At 39.8% G+C, this 18398-nt stretch overlaps 1 pseudogene; it reads right to left on the bottom strand.

Annotated features, from left to right (window-relative positions):
• Positions 1–3610: 3610 nt before the first annotated feature.
• Positions 3611–5938, bottom strand: LOC124102698 (MAP/microtubule affinity-regulating kinase 3-like; annotated as a pseudogene).
• Between the last annotated feature and the right edge of the window lie 12460 nt (positions 5939–18398).

Below are 18398 nucleotides of genomic sequence, written 5' to 3'. Positions count from 1 at the left end.
AAAACCATGGCCACGGACTAAAAGATGGGAGGTGGAGCCAAGCTACAGTGCGTCACAATGCAGGGCCACTAATTCAGGACCAAGGCAGTTAGAGGGCCATGTTTTAATTACTGTCTGCTGGTTGGTTTGGAGGCTGGACTATATAGAAAGTAAGAGGACAGATCTTATTTCAGCCTTGTTAAGACAGAGGCTGCCTCTCTACAGCCCATTAAGGTCATTCTTGTCAATAACCAAATCCTACCAAGAATTCCCTGCACACACACAAAGACTCTCTGATTCCTGCCCCTCTGGCCTTTCCAGCCCCACCTCCCGCCTCTCCCCAACCCATTCACAAGGATTCCCCTGAACCTACTGTGCTGGTTCACATCACCATGCCTTTGAAATTATGTTGGACTTCAGGATAAGTAACAAAGGGACAAAAAAAAATAGAGAGCCTAACTTGGAGTTTATTATTCTGTCCTGGATCATCCATAGGGGAGTGTACAGAGCTGGCAGAGCAGCGCTGCTCCACCCAGTCATTTGGAGAACCAGGTTCCTAACGTCTTGTTACTTTGCTGTCTCCTGGGGTATAGTCTTCATCTACAGGGTTGAAATGGGCTTGCCTTCATGTCTGGCCAAAAGAGACAACTGGGTTTGTCCCTAAGGAGAAGACTTGGAAGTTTCACACATAGTTGCTGCTCTCTCTGAGGGTTTGAACCCAGTTCCACGCCCATACCTCACTGCAAAGAGGCTAAATGTATGAACTCCAGCTCAACCCAAATACTCAGTATTCATGAAAGGGGGATAATTAGACGTTTCTGCCACCCAAGGACTATTTTCTCAGCCTGCAATGGCCTTTGCCCACCTTGATCACTTCCTTGATCTCCCCTCCCTGCTCTTTGTGCCTTAGTGATAATAGGCCTACTCTGCTCCTCAATCTGGCATTTTGTTACATCCTCTCTGTTATAATTATCTGTGTACAATTTGGGCTGGAACTGAAGAAGCAGCCAGCAATAAATTATTAGAATTGCTCCGGAGTTTAACAACTTTTATAGTGTCTATAAAACCTCTCAGTTATTGCAGCCTTCACTTGGCCACTCTGCAGAACGGTATTGCCATTGAAGAAACACTGTTTGCAGACCTGGTCACACTTTTTTATATGCTTCTAAAACAAAGATCTTCTGTGACTAGGAAGTGGTATAGGCACTGACATACTATTCTGTCTCCTTGTTGCTCTCTGCAGTGAGTTGTATCCTGTTAAATGCTGTCCCTATGGGACCTGTTCAACTTCAGGACCAGAAATCATTGTAACCATAAAATTCTCTCATCTGTATAAAAAAAAATGTATACATTGACCAAAACTTGGCAGCTTGTTTGTGAAGAGTTTGTGCTGCAGAGAGCCGAATTCTTGTGATTAAGAATCGCTGAAGTGTTACCATCAAGGGGGCTCAGGTTCATTGTCTCTGCTCAGCAAAGAATTAAAGAATAGGACAAAAAGATAGCAAGCAAGCAGCAAGTTTAAGGCAAGAGAAAAAGTAACAGATTTCTCCAAAGAGAAGGGGCCTGAGAGCCAGGAATCCCATAGTAAAGTACTGACTTATTTTTCATAGATTTGGGGCCTTCCTTTTTCTATCTCCTCCCTTCTCCAAATTCTCCTTAAACCCCCATCCCCCTTTCCCCAGTAGAGGAGTATTATAAGGCCTAGAGCACTCTGCCAAAAGTCCCTGCTATTTTAAACTCAGTATAATAGGTATCAGTCCTTTCCTAGCTTCAGGTTTTAAGGGATAATGTTTTTGGTGAGGAAAATAGGAAAGATCCTTAAGATGAATCTCAACAGGTGTTGCAGTCCATGCCTTTCCCACTGTATTGTTATCCGACCAAACTGTGGGGATCACTTCTGTCTCTATTAAAGGTAGGCAGCTATATTCCCCAGGAGGCAACAACTTGAAACTTAATTGAGATATAGGTCTCTTCCTAAGATAGTGGTTAGGGTATCTGGCATAATGAGAAAGGAGTGACAGAAGTAGAAGTCATCCCATGAACTAGCAAGAATTCTAGGAAAATATTGCTTAAGGGGCCAGCCCAGTAGGCCCCAATTACTTTATCTTGGGACCAGGGTCCAGGAGAGAAGGACAGGACTGAGAATGAGATTCCCATGTTGAAAACAAAGTTTATCTGGCGCCTGTTCACAATCTAGTTTACCTGGGGCTCCTCAAGTTGTGCTTCAGGCACGGGAAACCCCTGGGAAACATCATTAGTGACTGGTAGGCAATGGTCTCAATCCTATCAGGTTCCAAGGACATCCAGCCTTTCAATGGCGTCCCTGACACAGCTGAAAAGGCCTGAGAGGAAGCCTAAGAGGTGACTGATGCCTCTGGGGACAGTCCTTTTTAAAATGGCCTTCTTTCCCACATGAGAAGCTGGAAGTGGAGGGTAAAACTGAGCACCTGCTCCTGTGGCCACCACCAATTCTTCAAGTCCTTTGTCCTTCTTTTTTGTCCTTTTTTGGGTCCCCACTATAGAAGACTGTTGTAGCAGCCTGAACCAACTGGTCCAAAGTTTTTCCTGGTTCCACAACCGGTTTTGAGAGCTTCCTTTGTATGTCTGAAGTAGATTGGGTTGAAAATTTGTTTCTAAAATTGATTTCCTCCATCTGTGACCCTGGCTTAATAAGTTTTTGGTAATGGCCTACTGGAGCTTCTGTTGAAAGGTTACCAGTGACTCCTTTTCTTTTTTTACTGAGAAAAAGTGAATTTTTAATCATCTCGTGAATCTACTTAGAAAAACACAAGTAATGCAAAAAAAAAAAAAGTACATGTATAAAGACATGAATTGGCGTGAACATACTTTGTATATAAAGATATGAAAAAATGTGCTCTATATGTGTGATAAGAATTGTAAAGCATTCCACTGTCATGTATTTAAAAAAATAAAATCAGGGCTAGGGATGTGGCTCAAGCGGTAGCGTGCTCGCCTGAGCATGCGCAAGGCGCTGGATTCGATCCTCAGCACCACATAAAAATAAAATAAAGATGTTGTGTCCACCGAAAACTAAAAAATAAATATTAAAAATTTCTCTCTCTCTTAAAAAAATCAATTAAAAAAAAGAAAAACACACAAGCAATGTTCACAACTATAAACATTTTACACTTTAAAAAACCCTGCAAAACAAACAAGACAAAAAAACCTATAAACCTATATTAATTATCAACGAGTCTTAAGCTCAACTCAGCAGTAATTCAGTATCTTCCTCCTAGGTAACTGTAATGTCTCAGCACCAAATGATCTCCCACAGAGGTACTAGTAACCACTCTGGCTGCCAGTGTGAGATGTTTCCACACATGCTCCTTGCACACACACACCTTCCACTCACAACATCAAGGAGACACGTGCAGGTGGTGTTACAGGCTGATTCTAGGGCAATGGAAACAAGACAGAGGCACAGGGTTACCCGTGCATTCCTAGAAAAGGCCAGCTTCCGCTCCCAGGCATGCGCTTGTCCTCAGACTTCATTGTCATTATTTAGAAGATGCAGACTTATTTGCCTAAATATCATTCTATATTTTCCATCAGTGTTCAAGAATCCACTAAAGTGCTAGTTAATTTACACTATAATGACTGAGTTACAGCTTCAGTTATTGGCAATTTTGGAAGCAATATTTTTGAAAGCCCTGGATGTCTCCGATTTCTGCTTGAACCGGACCAGGTTCTCCCACTGCACCAGGTTCTGTGCATGCCGGTCGCCAAGGACTCGGAAGAGCAGGAAGCGCTCCCTCCCCTCCCCTCGTAGTCGCAGCTGTTGGGGTCCAGTACTTTGCAGATTTCCCGCATCGTGTCACTGGGATCCGTGGAACTAGTGGTTTCTATGCTCCAGGTGAAGTGCAGGGAGTGAGGTTTTGCTTTTTTGTTTTTTTCCTTGTCCTTTTGCTCAACAGAGACGTTGCAACTTGTGAGTTTTGAAGTTATTTTACTAAAAAGAGGGGCTGGGATTGTGGCTCAGTAGTCGAGCACTTGGCTAGCATGCATAAGGCACTGGGTTCGATCCTCAGCACCACATAAAAATGAAATAAAAATATTGTGTTCACCTGCAACTAAAAAATAAATATTTAAAAAATTCACTAAAACGATTAGTGGATGTCGCGACCCCTTGCCCGCAAGGAAGACGCAACTCAGGAATCTTCTTTCAGCAGTTTATTCAGGCCCTTGATATTTCTTCTTCTCTCTCTCGGATGCCCCTCCCAGCCTTAATAAAGCATCCCAAGCCCCAATGCAAAGCTGCCGCGTGGAGCTTTCTCACAGGGTGGTGAAAAATCATGTGCCAACTTTCCCAGATAAGGAGTTGTTTGTCACAGACCACAGCGGAGCCAGCGTCATCTTGTAATGGCGACCATAATCTGCAGAAACGGCAGAAGCGGCTCACCACAAGTGGAACCTCTGCTTCTGGGACAGTGGCGTAGCTTCGTGGGACAGGCTGCGCGAGGCAGGAGGGCCGTTGGATGTTGCGGTTCGCCGTTCCGCTGGGCGGTGGAAAGTGTCCCTTAGGAGATGGATTCTGCCCAGCGTGGCGACAACTGCTAACCCTGTGGGTTGAGCAACTGGAGTTGTCTGATCCGGAATGGTGCTGTTCTCCTTGCCATTCTGGATCGCTGAATGTCTGTCCGCTGTGGTACTCCGCGGTGTCATCCCTCCAGATGCAGTGCTGCTGCTGGGGACAGCGGGGCTTTTCTTGGGCTCAGGAATATCTGCCTTGTTGGGATTACTTGTGTTCCCATGCATGGGACTGACTGGAGCAATTCCCTTTCCTCCCACCACACTGCCACCTGATTTCCAGGAGGGAATTCCATCTTCTTGGAGGTCACTGTCTGCAGTGCTGCTCTGACTCCTCTTCGGATATGCCACAACTAAAGGAATAGCTGGTCCAGCATGGTCACTGCACCGTCTGGGCTCCTGGCTCCTGGCTTGAAGAAACACTTTGTGGTGAGAAGACTGGCCGATGCTGTGACTGAGGTCGCTGCTTGGCTGCATCTTAGCAAATGAAAGGTTTCTGCTAGATCTGGATATGTCTAGCTCTGGTTCAACAAAGTGTTTGATCCACCTGTCCTTCATGATTTCCTCTAGAGTTCCTGGCCTAATTGGATTTAGCACCAGGAAGCGTTTGAGAAGGTTTTCACTGTCAGTGGACATGTAGAAAGGGATTCTGTATTTCCCTCGTAACACTCTCTAATTCCTTCAGATTTTGCCAGTCACAGGGAAGCAACCCGCTGACCAGGGTATACACCATAATGCCAAGACTCCGTGTGTCGACTTCTGGCCTATCAGACTTCTTGCCCTGGGAGATCTCTGGGACTGCATATGGAGGACCACCACAAATCATGTTTAGTTTACTGCCAAGAGTAAACTCATTGGTAATACCAAAATATACTATTTTAACATTCATATCCGCATTTAACAACAGATTTTCAGCCTTGAGGTCCCTGTGAATGACCTGCTTTTGGTGGCAGTACTGTGCTGCAGACACCATACGTCTAAATTTAGCTCTTACTTCTTCTTCCTTCATTCTTCCATATGCAACCAAATAGTCAAATACTTCACCTCCACTTGCATACTCCGTGATTAAGAAGATTGTTTTTTCAGTTTCAATGACTTTGAACAATTTCACTATATCTAGACGATTTAAAATCTTCATTGTTCTTACTTATCTGAAGAGGTTTTGTAGACTTGTTGAATTGAACTGAGTTTTATCAATTATTTTTATTGCAACCCTCTGCCTGTGAGGATGTGTCATGCCAATTTCACTTTTGCAAAATTCCTCTTGCTGATCATTTTCAAACAGTCTGTAGTTTCCAATATGAGGCTGCTCATCTGCACAGGAAGCTATGGAGTTTCTACATTGTGGTCCAGAGTTCCCAGTATGGGAGGTGACTTCTTTGTTGCCTATCTCCAAGTGAGGTATATGCATGGTATGTGCAAGGTTCTTCAATGAAAAGAACAAGTCAGTCAGTACTTTCTTATGGGACACCCAACCCTGGGACCTCTTCTCTTTGAAGAACTCTATTTTGCTCTTCATGTCTTTTGATGATTTAACAGAAGAAAAAATAAACTCCTAAATCTACTCAACTAGTAAAGCTAATAAATGCCTGTGGGTACCACTGGCAGCCTTAGGACAGGTAAGGGCTAGGCAAGGGAAGGGGAAGCAAGAAAGGAGTTGGAGATGAAAGGTTATAAAAAATAACCTCACTAATTAGAACAAAATTTTTGAAAAAAAGAAAAAGAAAGAAAAAAATAGCCTCAAATGCCTTCCACAACAAAAGATGCTTGCCCGGTTTAAAATTATCCTCTTATCCTCCTACGTAACTCTGTGTGCAGAAGGTAAAGGAGGAGTGGTTCTAGGTTTACTCATATCCAAGATTCTCATTCTAGAAGCTGTTATGCAGTCATAAAGGTACTGATTGCATAAAGAATAGTTATAGACAATGCTGGGACCAAAAGTTCTGGATTTAGCTCACACAAACTTCATTATCAAATTTCTGTCAATACAGATTTTCATGTCAAATGTCCATAACAAAACCCCCACACTATTTAGACTCTACTCAAAAGCAATTAACTAGCTATTAACAAGAAATGACAGAAAAAAACATATCCTGCTTTGTTTGCGCTTCTTTGAACACCAGGATCCCACAAAACCCACAGAAACAATGCCTTCACTAGTTTACTTAAGATCATATAAGGGTTGGGTTGGCTCAGTGGTAAAGTGCTTGCCTGGCAGGTGTGAGGCACTGGGTTGGATCCTCAGCATCACATGTAGATAGATAGATTAATAGTTTTAGATAGATAGATAGATGTATTATATCCATCTACAACTAAAACTTTTTCTTAAAAAAAAAAAAGGAGCGATAAGTTTAAAAAAAGGGTTATATAAGAGTACAAACCATCCATGAGAAGTTTAGGTGGCTAGAGTGCAGTGCTAAAGAACACTAGGTTGAAGAAAGAATTGGATTCTGTTAGTTAGCTGTCTCTCTAGTGAAATTCCTGAAATAATTAACTTATTAAGAGAAAATGTTTATTTAGCTCACAGTCCTGAAGGTTCCAGTCCAAGACTGGACTGAGCAGAAACAGGAGAAGTAGAAGAAGGGGAAGAAGGAGAAGGTCCTTTCCCCTCTGAATCACAGTGGCCAGCTGGGCATAATTGAAAGGTTTGATTTGAGCCCTTTTTAGTTTTTCCATTTCACAGTACAAGAAGTGATGTCTGTCCCAGTCATCCCTCTCCCTGTCAGTGTTCCAATGTGATTCTGTGACTTGGATGGCTTGGTAACCATTAGGGATATCCCAGCTTCTTCCTGACATTGTCACCTTTCCTCCCTGAGATGTATAGTAATCATTTCCAGTTTTAATGGCCTTTTCTAGGACCCTTTGTCTTCCCAGAGAAGGCAGAGTTTGTTTTGAAAGTAGCATAACATCTTTTTATGCTAAGTTATAAAGATTTGACAGCTGTTGGAAGGTTTGAATATGTTGTTTCAGGTTTTTAATATAGCTACCTAGGTTCTTTTTTATGACCTTTAGTTCAGTCAGTGGGAAAGGAATGTGTATCATCTCTGGTCTAAATTCTTCCAGCATTTGCCTGAGGGGAAATACACCCTGGGTGAGGAGCCTCTTGGGAGTCCCCTAACAATGGGAAAGGTTTGCCCTGGGTGAGGAGGGTTTTGAGCATGATTTCTTTGTCTTTAGTCCCGTAAGACTAGGACAAAAGGGGAGAGGTGGGCTTGGGAACTGGAACCTCCTCTTTGGGTGGACCAAGTGGGCTCTCCTTTTCATCTGATGAAGGCTTATCATCCCCCAGTAAGAGATTTCCCTTGGGTGGATTTGGGGGGGTTCAGTTTAGAGCAGCACACAGTTGCCAAGGTCTGAGTGTCAAGTTTACAATCTTTTGCTAGTTCAGGGTGATCCCTCAGACAAAAAAAAAAAATGTAGATAAGGAACTTCACTCTATTTACCCCCCTGTTTATAGAATAAGTCTAGTTGTTGAATGGTACTATAGTTTAGAGTCCCCTCTGGTGGCCATTGTTCTCCATCTCCCAATAGGTACTGAGGCCAGGCTTCAATGCAAAAGAAAATCAAGGATTTTTGTTTTAATGGAGGATCTAGCTTATCCCAGTTTTTGAGCAGACAGAAGAGAGGTCAGCCTCAAGAGATTTTGGAAGACTTGGATCCCATTTGGAAACAAAAAGAGGTCTTGATGGGGGTCTCACAATCCCCGTTTCACTCTTTTGTGAATTCGGGAGGGCAGCCCTGGTCTGGAGATAGAGACGAGCCAGGCTTATCCATGGTCTGGGGCCCAGATCCTTGATATTTCTTTTTGTAACCAAGATATCTTTGGTGTCTCCATTCCTTGAATACATGTATCTCCCAAAGTACAGCTGATGCAAAAGGATTGATGGCTGTCAGAAGGGAAAGGATTGGTAGAGAGGGCACTCTCTGGCAAACAATTTTTGTCACCTTTTACCCAGGGAATCACTTTCCAGGCCAGTGCAAAAGAATTCCAGCCATGAATGTGGTAGTGAAACCCACCTAGTTCTTACTTCCCAAAATGAAGAAGATGGCCAGCTACTATCATAGCTGCCTCTTCCTTCCCCCCTCCCCATTCCCTTTTTATGTCTCTCATACTTTTGTAAGATAGGAGAGGATGATAACTTAAATATCTCAGACAGGAAGTTCTTCTATACTGGGACAGCTCTTATCTTCTTGCCATGGATAGTTACCCCAGCAGAAGGGACAAGCAATTAGTGGAGGACATAAATAACCGAGTAGGAGCCTTACATCTGAAGACAGCATTCTCTTCCACGAAGAGAAGAAACTGCACCAATGTTCTCTAACACAGTGGGGTCTATCATTTTGGACCCCCTCGGAAATCAGAAGAAATCAGTCTGGTAATTCAGCTATGCTAACCATGGCTGGGGCCTTCCCCAGCCTCAGAGAACTAAAGAAGTACAGGATTATCAATGGTCACTTTCCCAGTCTCATCAGACTTTTGACATAACTGTTATAGACCTTTGAGCTGGTCCCTGATTCCAGATGAGCCCCCAGTTTTGCTACCATCTAGGGATTTCTTCATTGTCTGTGCTCAGCAAAGAATTGAAAAACAGGACACAAAGGCAGCAAGCAAGCAGCAGGGTTATTGTAAGAGCAAAAGTAATAGACTTCTCCAAAGAAAAGGGGTCCCAGAGTTGGGAGTCCCATCAGAAAGTACTGAAGTGTCCTTTTCATAAGTTTTGAGCCTTCCTCCTTTGTCTACCTCCTTCCCTGTCCATGCTTCCCTTATTATCATTCTTTGGTACCTCCCATGTCCATGTGTCTATTTTAGTCCTTCTATTGGATCCCCTGCTTATGTCCACCAGTAAGGAAGTGCACCTGATTGGGTCCCCTGCTCATGTCCATGAGCACTTTCATCAGCTAGGAAGTTGACCTTACGGGGGACCCTCCCTGTGCTCTTACTGTCTGGACCTTCCCCTACCTCCCTCATTGCCTTCTTGTCCTGACTGCCCATGCACTTCTAAATCTCCCTCAGAAGTAGGCATTGAGTGGTATAGGATGAATGACTCACTCATTCATCAAATGAATGAATCAGTAAGCAAAAAGATAAATACAGTTGGCCAACATTTGATCCAAGTCAATGCCAAAGACTCTGGCTATTTCAGTCATCTTAATAATCTGATGTCATCTGCAGGCTGAGCTTCTGGTCGTGGGCTTCCTACTCAGCAAAATAGACTGGATCTGACCATGCACAGAATCTGATTTTCATGAGGGGGTAGGACAAGTTCCATGATTTTTAGAAATCTTGGAAATTAAATGGAATAAATCCTACAGACTGCATGAGAGGAAGATGATTAGAGTAGATTTTGCTTTTTCTGATTCATAGGGCAGTCCTGCTCTGGCTACCCCCAACCCTTTTACATTGGTCTCTATTTAAGAAGAGAGGACAACAGAACCCACTGGCCTCCTGACACTTCAGAACCAACCCTGAACCCCCACATGTGATGGAAGGCCCCATAGCCATCGTAACTAATGGCTGACATCGCCACCCCAAACAGCCTGGTCTGTACCTGGATGGTTAGGAGGACAATACAAATAAGAAAAACAATCTGATGATATTTAAAAACAAAATGAACAACTGACTACATCTGGACTCAGTAAAGACAGCCCAGACTTTGGTTCTGTATACATTAATATCCAGTGACCTCTATGAGGACGACTGTTTCCAGTAACAATGTCTCAGACGCTCTATTAGATCTAAAATCTTCCTAGAGTCAATCATGTTTAGAGTTCTATTCTTTCCAAAACTGGAAACATAGACTTTTGTTTTTATAAACAAAAAATCTAAATGAAAAATTTATTTTACTCTACTCCCTGAGTTTCCCGAGTTCATTCCATCACAAAATCTGGTTTCTTCCCGTACAAAATAGGGTCAGAAGCCTAGTAAACTTCTAAATCCCTAAAGAAATTCCATCTATGAATCATTATCATATATGGTGTTTAGAATATGTTTTTCCTGAGAGTAACAGGAAATATCCTAAAATGTGAATTTACATACTTTAGGGCCATGCCAACAAAATTAATCACAACCTTTGAGTCACTCCAAAAGCATCCATTGAATTATAATAACATATGTGACACTTTCAACTAGGGGAGAAAATATCATTGCAACTGGGAAGATTTTTATATCCATAGAAACACAAAGTTTTGTTAAAGTGAAAGAACAAGTTGTTGAGAGGAAGGAAGGCACAAACACTCTTACAGCAAGATTTTCAAACTTGTAAGATAATCCATATTATGACAGAGCACTTTAGCTGGTGTCTGACTCGCACACATCTGGATTGATCTGGTGAAGGGTAGACATATCTAATGAACATAGGTTTACATCAGAATTGCAGTTTGTGGCTGAAAGAGCAAAAAGAGATCACATGTACAAGAGGGATCAGACTAGGAACAGAGCCCAGTATGATGACCAGCAGCTGGTTAGACATGAGAAACCCAGAGGACACCTGTTATTTAGTAAAATGGACACACTGCAAGGAGAAAGCAAAGCTGATAGGAAGCATTGTGGAGTGGAAGCTGAGGCCTCAGCTTGACCTCTCTTCATGTAGATGTTGCTGCTCCACTCTTCTATTTTCCCAGTAGTTGTAGAATTGGTTTGGGCTAGATGATCTCTCTGGAGTTTCCAGCTATAATGTTCTCGGGCTCTCAGGAGAACTGTGAGCAGAAAAAAAAAATGTGGTAAGATGGAACATCAAGACCAGGAAATGAGTGGAAAAAAGAAAGGCATAGGAAAGAAATAGGTGGGATGTCTCCTTTATCAAAAGCAAACAGGTCCTGAAATCCATTTCTTTGGACACAGATAGAGGGCAGCAATAGCAGAGGAGTGGTGTGTTTCTGTCATGTCTGTAGATTCCCACAAACTCTTGTTTCCATGGGAATGAGAAAGCAAGGCTGCTTCCAAACAGATTGGTGGTTTTAAAATCCCATCTCTTCTGAAACTTTTCATCCATCTGTTTCTATTGTGCTGAACTCTGCTTTGGAGCATCAGAATAGAAAGGCAAGTAAGAGCAGAAAGAAAAAGACATTGTCTGTTCCTATTCTGTCACTATATTCTATTCTAAAAGTGGAAAATGGGGGAAAATAAAACCAAATAATGATACTGAAAAATTGAACATCATTATTTTCATATACCATGTGTGTTTACAAACATGTTGTGATAGGTTACCAAAACATTCTTAACATTTGTATCTCCCTCCAATCTTTACTTACTCCTTGTTATTTCAGTGGGTGTTATTTTTGTTTCTTTTTTTTTTTTTTTGTATAATTCCCCTAAAATGCTCCTGTCTTTCGATCTTTTTTCTTGATTTTTCTTATTACCTGCAAAACAATCCATGTAGCATAATAATAAAGGAAAAGGTATATAGACAATAAGAGAAAGCATCCTCCAAAATATTTACATAATACTAAATTCTTTTTGTTTTGTGTGTGTGTGTGTGTGTGCGCGCACACACACACATGTGCCAGAGATTGAACCCAGGTGTGCTTAATCACTGAGTCACATCCCCCGCCCTTTTTACATTTTATTTAAAGACAGGGTCTCACTAAATTGTTTAGGGCCTCCTAAATTGCTGAGGCTGGCTTTGAACTTTCAATCCTCCTGCCTCAGTCTCCCAAACTGCTGGGATTACAGGCATAAACCACTACACCTTGCAATACTAAATTCTTAGCATGCTAGAGAAAGATTAGGAAAGAAGATGGTGGAGAGAAAGCCAATCATATTTTTAGCCTTTTGATAAGCTACTCTGTGTGTTCCTTATTATGAAACCCAATTCTTTTAAGAAAGAAAAATAATCAATAGTCTTCTTTTTGCCATTCCTTATTTGTTTTATTCTAACATGACTGACATGGTCCAAAAGTAAGTATATGTAAAAGAAAGATATTATATAATTTACTTGAGTTAATTGCAGAATTAAATGCAAATAATGGTGATAAACAAGGGAAATGTATATTGAACATACTACTAAACCAATCTTTCATACTTTTTTATACCCCTGCTTTTTTGCAGTGCCTCTCAGACTGACTTCCTGCATAGTTATGTGCCAATGAGGTTATAAACAATGCTGATGAAAGCAAGAGCTTCAAAATGTATTCACATTATTAGGAGAGCCATTGTAGAAAATGGTATGGTGGTTTCTCCAAAAATTAAAAATATATCTACCATAAAGTCCAGCAAACACACTTCTAGGTATATATTACAAAGGAAATAAAATCAGTATGTCAAAGAGACATCTGCATCCCATGCTCATCGCCCACTATCCACAATAGCCAAGATGTGGAACCAACCTAAATGTCTGTCAGCAGATGAATGGGTAAAGAAACTGTGGTTTATATGTGCCATGAAATACTACTCAGCCTTAAATAAAGGGAAAATCCTGCATTTTGTGACAACATAGATGAACCTGCAAGAGAGTACGTTAGTGAAATAAGCCAGGCACAAAAAACAAATACTGTATAATTTCACAAGTGAAATCTAAAAAAGTTAACCTCAAAGAAGCAGAGTAGAACTGTGGATGAGTGGGGGAAGATTATCAATGAATACAAATTTTCAGTTAGGAAGAATTAATTCAAAAGATCTATTGTACAATGAGATGACTATAGTTAATAACAATGTATTGTATACTTGAAAATTGCTAAGATGTGTTCCAAACATGTGGATGAGAACATATGTGCCCAGCCTCTCCAGAAGAGATGTCAGACAACCTGTAGACTGAGGGGAACCAACAGTTGTTTTCTATCACATGTATTATGTGGAAGTAATTTGTTATGCAGCAATAGCTAGCTGATACAGATTAATGATTGATTGAGTATTCACTACATACCAGGCATTCTTTTATGCTTCTTTCATGCATCATTTGATCTTTGTAAAAAGTCTGGCAGTATTACAAACTCCATTTTAAGATTCCATTTTTAAATTCAGTACATTAAGGCTAATGTATAAAATCTTCAAGATGATTTTAATATGTCTTTAATGTCATAAATATTCTGTGCCATAGATAGGGAAAATACTATTTTTTTATTTTACAAATGAAACTCAAGACTTGCAGAAGTGCTGAAGATTATGAAGGGTACAGTAAATGCAAAGCAATGCCTTGAACCAGGACTTTCTGATTTAAAATCATCTAGTGCTCCTTCCACCACATGCCTTATCAGAGCATAATGGGTTTGGAGAAGGTTATTCAGGACTGAGTAAATACAAAATAAAACAACATATGAATATTTTTGTCATCTTCTGAGTGGGTTTTGTGTTGTTTTGTGTAGGTTTTCTTTTATTGTAAAGTTCACCTTGATAAAGATGGAAATGGAAAGTTACTCCTGTCTCTCTTTTGTTCAAAGTGTGGCAGAATAAGGCTTGGCCCATCTAAAAGAACCAGTTCTTCCTATTGTACAGTTTCTTCTTCCTTCCAGAGCACCATAAACATGGTGTTTAAAAAATGATCTGAAGGACTATATCATTCATTCCTTCAATCAATGATAAAATTGGGCTCATAACAGCTTTTATTCTAGACTTAGATGACTTCTGTTTGGCAGTAATGAAAAATTGATATTGGGCCTGCCCTCCCACTATAAACAACCGTAAAACTAGACAAAATATGTGTCACAACTGTTTTCAGGCAGGAGGAAAGAGAAAATGGACTGGGATCCTTGAGACACAGAATATGTAAAGAGTGAGCCTGTGTTCACACCCGCTTTTTGCTTAGAGACACTTTCCAAACCAAAGCATGAAAGATGGAGCCCAAGTAAAAGGAAGTGGCCATGCTGACCTGAGGAGGCAGAGTAAGAGTGTGGATCTGTGCATGTGGCTGGAATTTACTGAACAAAGTACTAGACAGGACAGAGTTGTACCAAAGGAAGCCATGGAAGTCTGCATGAGAATTCACCTTGTGAATTGTGCATGGGCATGTGGGATGTCATGAGGCTTAGCAAGGAGTGGTTACTGAGGGCTGAGAGCTCAACAGGGTTACCAGGGGTTGTACAATTCTGGAAAATATTGGAGTTCTATCCCTACTAAAGTGCAAAGAATAGCACCTTGCACATTTAGTTAAGACTCCAGAAAGGCTCCACCTTAGGAATAATAATAATAATAATAATAATAATAATAATAATAATTAGGAAAAGGGCCATACCTTAGGAGTAAGGTAACTGTCAACATAAATATAACCTAACAAAGCCTAAGTCAAAATTGAAAATATTTAGAGGATCCTTCAATAATTTGCCTATCTGGCAGAGCCACACTCCAGCCCTTTCAAAGGAGAATTCATAATTTAAACTCCCTACAAAGGGTCATCCACAATATTCAGCACACAATATAAAATTTGTAAACATTCAAAAGAACAAGAAATGTTGGCCCATCATCAAAAGAAAGTCAGTCAATAGAAACAGATTCCAAAATGATCCAGATGTTTAAGTTATCAGATGAGGACTTGAAAACAACTATTGTGAATTTGTTTTAAGAATTATGTAAAGAGATATAAATAATGAGTAAACAGAAACTTCAACCAAAACATCAAACTACAAAAGAGAGAGAGAGAGAGAGAGAAAAATGGAAATTCTAGAACTTAAAAACACAACTTCTGGGGCTGGGGATGTGGCTCAAGCGGTAGTGTGTTCGCCTGGCATGCGTGCAGCCGGGGTTCGATCCTCAGCACCACATAGAAACAAAGACGTTGTATCTGCAGAAAACTAAAAAATAAATATTAAAAATTCTCTCTCTCTCTCTCTCTCTCTTCCTCCCTCTCTCTTCCTCTCTCTCTCTCTCTCTCTCTCTCTCTCTCTCTCTCCCTCTCTTTCTCTCTCACTCTCTCTTTAAAAAAAAAACAAAAAAAAAACACAACTTCTGAAATGAAACATTCCTGGATGTGTTCAACAGCAAATAAGAAGCTAGAGAAGGGTCAGTGAACTTGGGGACAAATCAATAGAAATTATTCCAGCTGAATGAAAGAGGAGAAAAGATTTAAAAGAATGAAAAGCAACTTAGTAACTTAAGAGATAATATCAACTGGTTTAATGTACATGTGTTTGGAGTCTCAAATCAAGGGAATAAAAAGAATATACTTTTAAAAAAATAGCAGAAGAAATGTTCAAATACTTTCCCACATTTTGTGAAATACATCAACAGATACAAGAAAATCAGCAAATTATAAGCAGGATAAATTCAAAGAAAATCACATGCAGACACACCATAGTCAGAAGTTCTAAAAATTGAAGAAAAAATCTTTAATTCAGCTAAGAAAAAAATATTATGTTACAGAGAATCAACTGAAATTATGAAATCTAACTTTTCATCAGAAACTATGAAGCCAGAAGACAATGAAAGTGCTAAAGGAGGAAAAGGTCAATCTTAAATCATATGTACAGTTAAAATGTACTTCAAGAATGGAGGTGGGGCCAAGGTTGCAGCTCAGTGGTAGAGCGCTTGCCTAGCATGCCAGAGGCCCTGGGTTTGATACCCTGCACCACATAAAAATAAATAAAATAAAGGTATTGTGTCCATCTACAACTAAAAAAAATTGAAAAGAAAAAATGAAGGTGACTGGGCACAATGGTGCACACCTCTAATCCCAGAGGCTTGGGAAGCTGAGATAGGATTATTGTGAGTTCAAAGCCAGCCTCAGCAGAAGTGAGGAGCTAAGCAACTCCTTGAGACCCTGTCTCTAAATAAAATACAAAATAGGGCTGAGGAAGTGACTCAGTGGTTGAGTGCCCCTGAGTTCAATTCCCAGTACCCCCAAAAAAAACAACAAAAAAATGAAGGTGAAATAGACATTGCCAAGTACATGAAAACACAGAGAAGTCATTATCAGCAAACCTCCATTATGAGAAAAATTGAAGAGAGTTCTTCAGGCTCAAAGAAACTATCATCTAGAAAGAAACGCAGCTCTGTAGAAGTAAAGAGGAAATGTAAATATGTTGGTATGTATACAAGACTTTTTGCCTTTTTTTTAAGAAAAAAAATGCTGTAAATGGACACAATATATTTTATTTATTTATTTTTATGTGGTACCTCATATGTGCTAGGCAAGCACTCTACCATTGAGCTACAACCCCAGCCCCTAGCCTTTATCTTAATTACGTTAGAAGCGTTAAAAGTTAAAAAAAAATGTATTTTGGTTTGCAATTTGTGTGCACATAAAAATATGTGACAACAGTACATAATACATGATTGTGAACATACTATAGACTTTAATTTCTGATGTCTAACATTTATTGTAATTGAATGTCTTTTTAGCATGCCTACAGTTTGCCATTTGCTGTTATTAGCCAATCAGACGAACAGAAGAAATAAAAGGCATAGTCCTTGACCTCAAGGAACTTATAAGGAACTCAGAAATGTGCCACACTAAAATACCTTAATAGTAATTCCAAGGTACTAAGTGAAAGACCACATGAGTTAAAATGTCTAGACTTTCCTAGGCTTTATAACACCAGGGACTGATAACACTCACTCCTAGCCCTTCTGGAGATACTTATGAATCAGGAGGAAAGAGACTAGGATTCTCCTCATTTCTGGAGTATGGACGTCAGTCCCACCAGCCAGGCATCTGTGTGCAATGAACTACATAAAAAACCGCAAAGGCTCTGATCCAAGTGGAAAGGAGGTGACTGGGGAGGAGTTGCAGAATCCTGAGTTGTGCATTAAGTAACTTCATGAACCCAGACTGTTCTTAGACTCAAAGAAAAAGAAAAAAAAAAACATGATTTCTGCATCTGTTTTCAGGAAAAACTTCAAAGAACCTCAATTCTGGTATGTTTTTGAAAGTTTTATATCCAGCTTGGCTAAACTTTTCTTAGTCTTTCTGTTCCAAAGAATCTTTTTTTAAAATTTTTTTATTTGTTTTAATTAGTTACACATGACAGTACAATGATCTTGACATATCATACATTTGAATCAGATGGGTTATAATTTCTCATTTTTCTGAGTGTACAGGTTGCAGAATCACATTGGTCATGCAGTCACGTATATACCCCCAGCAATAATAATTTCTATTTTATTCTGCTGTCCTTCCATTCCCCGCTTCTCCTCCCCTCTCCTGGGAATGTTTTATATTTACATTTCTTCTTAAATTTTCATATTTTAGGGAAAATTATAATGTCAGGTGTTCAAGTAAAGGATAAAACATAATGGTTTTTACTTATTTGTTCATATTGAATATTAAATAGCCAAAGAATATTACTAAGCAGTAATTCTCTGGAAGGATTTTTGAAGGAGTCTTTCCCCCCTTGCCATTGAACACATTCACATATTCATGCACACACATCCATCTGTGCTAGTACAAATATTAATTTAAAATTTGGCAGCATGATTATCTTAAAAGATGAAACAAGTCACCAATTGCCAAATTGGGAATTAATGGCTCCTGCCACTTAAAATTATAATTAGATTTTTTTGAAAGGTATAGAAATTTTATTTTAATTTTTGTTCTAGGAGGAAATTATATAATTTATATCTTAAAGAAGGTAAAAGAAAACATAGGATAATTTTTATAACTGTGTCCTCAAAATTCATGTTTCATAATTATTGAAGTGTCAATATACGTTGTAGAACATTTTGAAAACACAAAAATTATTAAGAAAATTTAAACATTCATAATCCTCTCACTCAAAATTAAGCATTGCTAACATTTTTTCCCCCGTGGTTTTTTTAGCATACACAGGCATATTCAGACAATAATATAAAAAGTTATTTTAAAATAACTTTTAGATTATACTGCACTAACAGTTTTTAATGTTTTCTTTCATGAAACCTGTCATGAAAGATATTTCAAGCACATCATGTTAGGTATCTGTCATAATTATTATCTATGTGCCATTATGGTAGCCATAGTCTAAAT

Source organism: Marmota monax, unplaced genomic scaffold, assembly GCF_021218885.2.
Source record: "Marmota monax isolate L192 unplaced genomic scaffold, Marmota_monax_Labrador192_F-V1.1 WCK01_AAM20220418_F8-fsc00002, whole genome shotgun sequence".
Classification (NCBI taxonomy): domain Eukaryota; kingdom Metazoa; phylum Chordata; class Mammalia; order Rodentia; family Sciuridae; genus Marmota; species Marmota monax.
The sequence above is the reverse complement of the archived record's forward strand: the minus strand, read 5'-3'. Positions and strand labels throughout refer to the sequence as shown.